General features: G+C 43.7%; 1 long non-coding RNA gene across 1 annotated transcript; it reads left to right on the top strand.

Moving 5' to 3' along the window:
- Positions 1-690: 690 nt before the first annotated feature.
- Positions 691-3,637, top strand: LOC132015187 (uncharacterized). The gene is made up of 3 exons (XR_009403578.1): positions 691-1,044; positions 2,117-2,240; positions 2,368-3,637. It is a non-coding gene; the product is annotated as an uncharacterized LOC132015187 (long non-coding RNA).
- The last annotated feature ends 2,097 nt before the right edge of the window (positions 3,638-5,734 follow it).

The raw sequence follows: 5,734 nt of genomic DNA on the forward strand, positions 1-5,734 counted from the left end.
ACTTAAAAAAAAAAAAAAAAATCTGAATTTCGTATCATGTCCATGGGTCACAAAATAGTCTTCTGATTTTTTTTTTTTTTTTTCAGCTGCTTAAAAACAGAGAAACTATTCTGAGCTTGCAGGGTGTACAGAAACGGGTGGCAGGCTAGGTTTGGCTCGTGTGCCCTAGTTTGCGAACCTGATTTATCATCATCCAGATATAGTCACTTCCTTGGCTCAGGACAAAAAAACAACTGTTTGTTGTAGAACTTTAACTTGACGACTCCTTCTGGCCACAGCCAAACACCATGTACCAGGAGGAGTTTTCATTCCATCCCCCAAATGCTTCCACGTGCTAAGCCAAAAGCTTCTATGGTGCAGCAGGAAAAGTATTAAGCTCCTTGCAGCTTATGCATGGGCCTGTCGGGCGTCCCAGACACCACATCTGATTAGTACCACACGGTCCCAGCACACTTCGTCCAGGCCAATTTTCTTTGGCCATCTAAAAAAAGCTTCCTCCGCCTGTCTCTGTGGGTAAATTCGGTAGTGGAAATAGGCAGGCCTGTTCTCTCAGGAGACAAGCCCAGAGGGCACTCTGGCCATCGGGACTCTTGCAGAGAGTGCCAAACCACAGCTGGGAAGGGGAGGAGTCTGCAGCAGCCCAGGAAACAGCCCAGCTGGAGAAGAATGTCAGGACGGGAGCCGGCTTCCAACAGGCTGGCCCTCAGAGAAGCCTGAGCAGCTGGCCGTTCTCTAACTTGCTGGCATCATGTGAGACTTGGTGGCTCTACCATTTCCTCTGACCTCACTCTCCCTTCCTTGTGGGCCATTCAACTGTATTGAACTAGTATTCTCCCGTTCTAAGAGGGGAGACGGGGCGCCCTGGACTCCAGATGATCGCCTCCTCCTTCTGGTCCTGGAGCAGAGAGTGTTCATCCTGTGGAGACGACGAAGAATCCTCATAGCATCCATTCCACTCATCAGGACGTGACTTCACCCCAGAAACCTTCTCTGCTTGCGTCCCCCAGCCGTCCTTGCTCCCTGCTTCCCTCTCTATACCCACAGGTACTATTTCTGTTCAGCCTTGGCATTTAGATTTTTAAAGACTATGGGGCAAGAAGAGGGATTTATAATATTTATATCATATATTGCCCCACACGTGGCAATCCTCCATTAGTACATTTTATTGATTAAATGTGGGGGGAGGCATTTCAGAAGGTGTCTATGGCGGGCAGTTGTGGCTCTCACGTACTTACCCTCCCTCAGATCCCTTATGCCTGCTTCTCTTTTCCACCATTTTCCTGATGCATTCTTCATTGCCAGAATGAAGGTGGGTCTGGCGGCAACAGCCATCACCCCACAGACCTTCAACTTCGCTTTAAGGGATGTGGCTATTAGGCTTTGCCACATTGTGCCTTTTTCCTTCTCCCAGTGTCTCTATATACAATCGTTTAGATACACACTCGCACATATACAGACGTACGGACATATGTATTCTATTATGTAAGTCACCAATTTCCATTACAGAACCGTAAAAAATAAAACAGTCTATAATTGCACAAGAAGTAATCACTGCTAACATTTCCACACCAAATTCTTTATCCTGATGCAGCCATTATCTTGGCTCTCAGGAGACAAGCCCAGATGTTTACTAATGTGCTAGTTTGGAAAAGATTAATAGATTCCCATTCAGATATGAGGTTAGCTCCTCTAGAATTTTTAATGGGTGATCTGTGAACTAGTTTTCGGTAGTACATGGATGAATTTGTTTCCTTGTAAGTGCTTTTCTTTTTCTTGGTCATAATGTGACTAATTCAGGTTTGGGACACACTGCTGGGTTTGTTGCTTACTCACATGTCATACAGGTCACCACGCTAGGCACTCTGTGGGACAGTCAGAGCTGGGAAGACATGGATCCACCTAGTGAATTCCTCCTGACATTTGTTACTAAGATGCTGGAAAACAGGTGCGCACGATGCTGCCCATGGGTCAGGTTCCATCTCTGCTACGAAGCCCCAACTGTGAGCCAGATAGCATCAATGTAGGAAACTGAGGCTACTCTCGTTTCCTGATGAACAGTTCAAGTGGGGGCCCTGAGTGATTCTGGCTGGAAATTTCAAGGATGCAATTTTGGCAGGGGCTGGTGGTTGCCCAGGTTCTGCAGTGTCTGCGAAATTGTGGCTTATTGACATCAGAGAGGTGGAGAGGCTGTGGACCAGCTTCGACAGAGGAGACGAAGGATAGAGCTGGCAGTCACATGAGTAAGAACCACCAGCACCTGTGGAGCTCTTGGCCTTTTTGAGGAAATGGAGGAAGGGTGGGTGGAAGGGGGGAAGAAATGAAACTCATTTATTGGCTTTAAAAACAATTTCTCATTAAATGCTGCAGCTACGAGGGAAAATGAAGGAAAACAGAGGACAGTGTTTCTCAAAAGAAGTGGGCTTCACTCCTCTGGGCCACCTTGAGTCTTCGGACCTGTGAGGACAGAAGGCCGGATGATGGTGTCAGGGGCCACCGGAAGGGAGGGTGTGGCATTCCTGATCACGGCTTGAGTGGGCTTGAATGAAGTCCTGGGAGAAGACAACAAGATGAATGCATTGAAGGCTCCTGAGCTGCACTCTTAAAAAATGGTTAGAATGATAGCTCCGTGCTATGGATATTTTACCACGATTTTTAAAAAGGATTAAAAAAAAATCGGTTTCTTTTTTCTTTCTTTTCATGCTTGAGAGGCTACGTGTTAAAACAGCCTGTCAATGGCCTGGTGTGTGGAGCAGCCCAAATACAACACACATGTACAAGGGATGGGGTTTGTTTCTGTTTGTTAATTTTTGTTATTTTATAGTAATCCCATAAAAAGCCCTCCACTCCCATGTAGCCTTACTGCTGCCAGAGTCCTCTGCCTCGAGATGGAATGTTCCACCACAGCATGCATGGCACCTTTTATATTTGCTCACTGAAATGTCACAGGCCAGTTTAACCAGCAGACAATGGTGAAGTTTGGTGAAATCATCCTAGGACAAAGGACCTGCTGGGCAGTACCCCATCACCTCTACCATCGGTTTCCTTGTCCTTGAAGTGGGCCAAGCATTGATGGAAACTCATGGTGGACATGAATTTGTCCAAACAGGACCCTAATGATCCGGGAGTATACAAGCAAGCCAATTTGTTGGGAAAATGATGATGATCTTTTTCCTCCTCCTACATCCTTGTCTATAACTTGCCCAGAGGCTCACCTGACACCAAAGAAGACAAGTCCTCCTCCATTAACATAATAGGTAAAGGCATGTTGGCAACTATGTAACGTAATGCTTAGGCATGCACACTCTGAAGCCAGTCTGCCCGTGTCCTAGTGTTACTACTGAGTGTGTGATCTTGGGCCAAGTTATGTGACCTCAGTTTTCTTACCTGTGAAATAGGATGATCATAAGCATAGCTAGTATTTGTAAAGCACACAGAGGGAATTTGGTGCCTGGCATGGACTATATGAATATTCATGATTTAGAGTTTGAGGGTATCCCCTGCAGGACCACCATAGTAATATAAGAAGCTCTCCTCTTTGAGTCTCTTGATGTCTTTCTACCTGTCTGCATGGAAGTTGTAAAGGCTATAATTTTTTTTAAGTTTTTATTTGTTTATTTGAGAGAGAGAGAAAGAGAGAGAGCAGGAGTGGGGTGGGGGGCGGGGAGAAGGAAGCAGAGGGAGAGGGAAAAGCAGACTCCCTGCTAAGCAGGGAGCCTGATGTGGAACTTCATCCCAAGACCCTGAGATCATGACCTGAGCTGAAGGCAGACACCCAACCAACTGAGCCTCCCAAGTATACCAAAGCTGTAATGTTTTTAGTATAATTATTATTAAGCCTCCGTCTTCTCTCCCTTGACCTCTAAATCTGAATTAAGGCACAAAGGAAACTATTCTATTAAAAAATAATGGCTATTTTAAATTATAAAAGTGGTATATATGGCTAATGTAAAAAGTACGAGAAGTAAAGAAATTACTTTAAAACTCATTACTGTACCTACCCCCTAGTGTAAGCCACTACTCACATTATACTCTTCCTCAGTTACTATCAAGTATCCCAATGCTTATGGTTTCTACATAGCTTTCCCCCCTCTCACCCCCTCTTTTCTAGGGCAAGATCCCAGTTGGGAAGACCTATGGATAGAAAAAGTTAAATAAGCTTAATGATTTTACTTAAGCTAAATAAGCTTAATGATTTCAATTTTGTATAAGAAAATGTTTAGATTTTATTGCTACATAAAAGAATTCTAATTATAATTTGGCCGTGTTTACAAAGTCATTTGCAAAGAACTTTAAAATATGTATAATTTCCTACTATGCCACAATATTAAAAATGGCTTTCATTTAATGTATTAAATTAAATTAAATTCACTAATGCTGTGTAAATCTGGGCAAGAAAGATAATAAATTATAAATTCCCAAAGTGTTTGAATGAATGACCTTAACAATTATAAATAACACAGGAGCTTCCTCAAAGTTAGACTGTTTCTGTACAAGAAGGCAATCAGTCAAAATCAATTTTAGTTTTGAGAAATAATTCTGTTTCTATGAGGAATGGATTTACCAAGGCTGGGCAGTGACAGTGGATGCGATGCTCTTGGACAACAGGGCTCAGTCTCTCCACGCGCTGTGTGACAGCCATTGGGGTGGGAAGGTGTTGGGAAAATGAGAATGGCACGGGAGATGCTAGGGGACTTCTTTTCCCTTCCACATGTTATGTGTTCTTGGAGGCATTGGTAGCTCATGCCTTTGTCTTTTGTTGCCCTTCAATCCTCAACCATCTTCCCCATCTTCTGTCCTCCTCTTCCCTAATCCTGACCCCCATGCTGAAAGTCACTCAAGCTGCATACAATAAATAAAAGTATTAAGCATTCTTATGGAAGAGCCATTGATCTCTGGTGTTATTTTTATCGGAAATGAAAAGCAGTCCTGATAACAGGAATTGTGATCTGATTCCAATTAAATGGTCATGAACTTGAGTTTCTCTGTCTTCGACAAAATGGCAGACTCGTGGTGGTAAATGAACAATTTTGTTGGCCTCTCCACTTGCATTGGAAGTAGGATGGCAGCATTCCCTGACTGAACTGCAGCAGAGGGAGACGCTGAGATGCTTAGGAGTTCGGGGACCTATTTAAGGTCATAGATGGGACTCACAGGATATACTTTCCCCCAAACATCTCCCTTTTCCAACCAGAAACATTCTGAGGACTCTGAGATGGAGGCTCTTCTAACTTAAATGCTACATGTGTAATTGAGGAATCAGGTCGACCTGATGTGTATCTCCAAGAACATTACTGAGACCATGCAGGGAACACAAAGACTTGCTTTGCTTGTCCCAAACCATCTCCTGGAAGCCGTGCTCAGTTCAGTTGGAGTGGTTAAGTCAAACAAATACAGAAGTAAGAAAACATTCAGAAAAATGGTAGGTGGCAGAGCAGCTGGAAGGCCTGGAGAAGGCCAGTATTTATTTTATTTCCACTGAGCTCATTACTTGCTCTGAGCTGGTTAGCCAGGAAGGGAGGATAAACACATTTTAGTTAATAATTCCCGTAAGAACCCCACAGAATGTCTTCTCTGATTTACCATTGTATGGCTGGAGAAAGCACAACATCCCTTTTGCTTGTATTTCTTCTTAATCAAATTTGAAGTCAGTGGACATCTCCGTGTGTAGGTGAATGGTGAGAGCTTGTTTGTTTGTTTGTTTTTGGTTCCCCCCACCTTCTTCAGGTTAAGAAAG

This window comes from Mustela nigripes, chromosome 4 (genome assembly GCF_022355385.1).
Source record: "Mustela nigripes isolate SB6536 chromosome 4, MUSNIG.SB6536, whole genome shotgun sequence".
In the NCBI taxonomy this organism is placed as follows: domain Eukaryota; kingdom Metazoa; phylum Chordata; class Mammalia; order Carnivora; family Mustelidae; genus Mustela; species Mustela nigripes.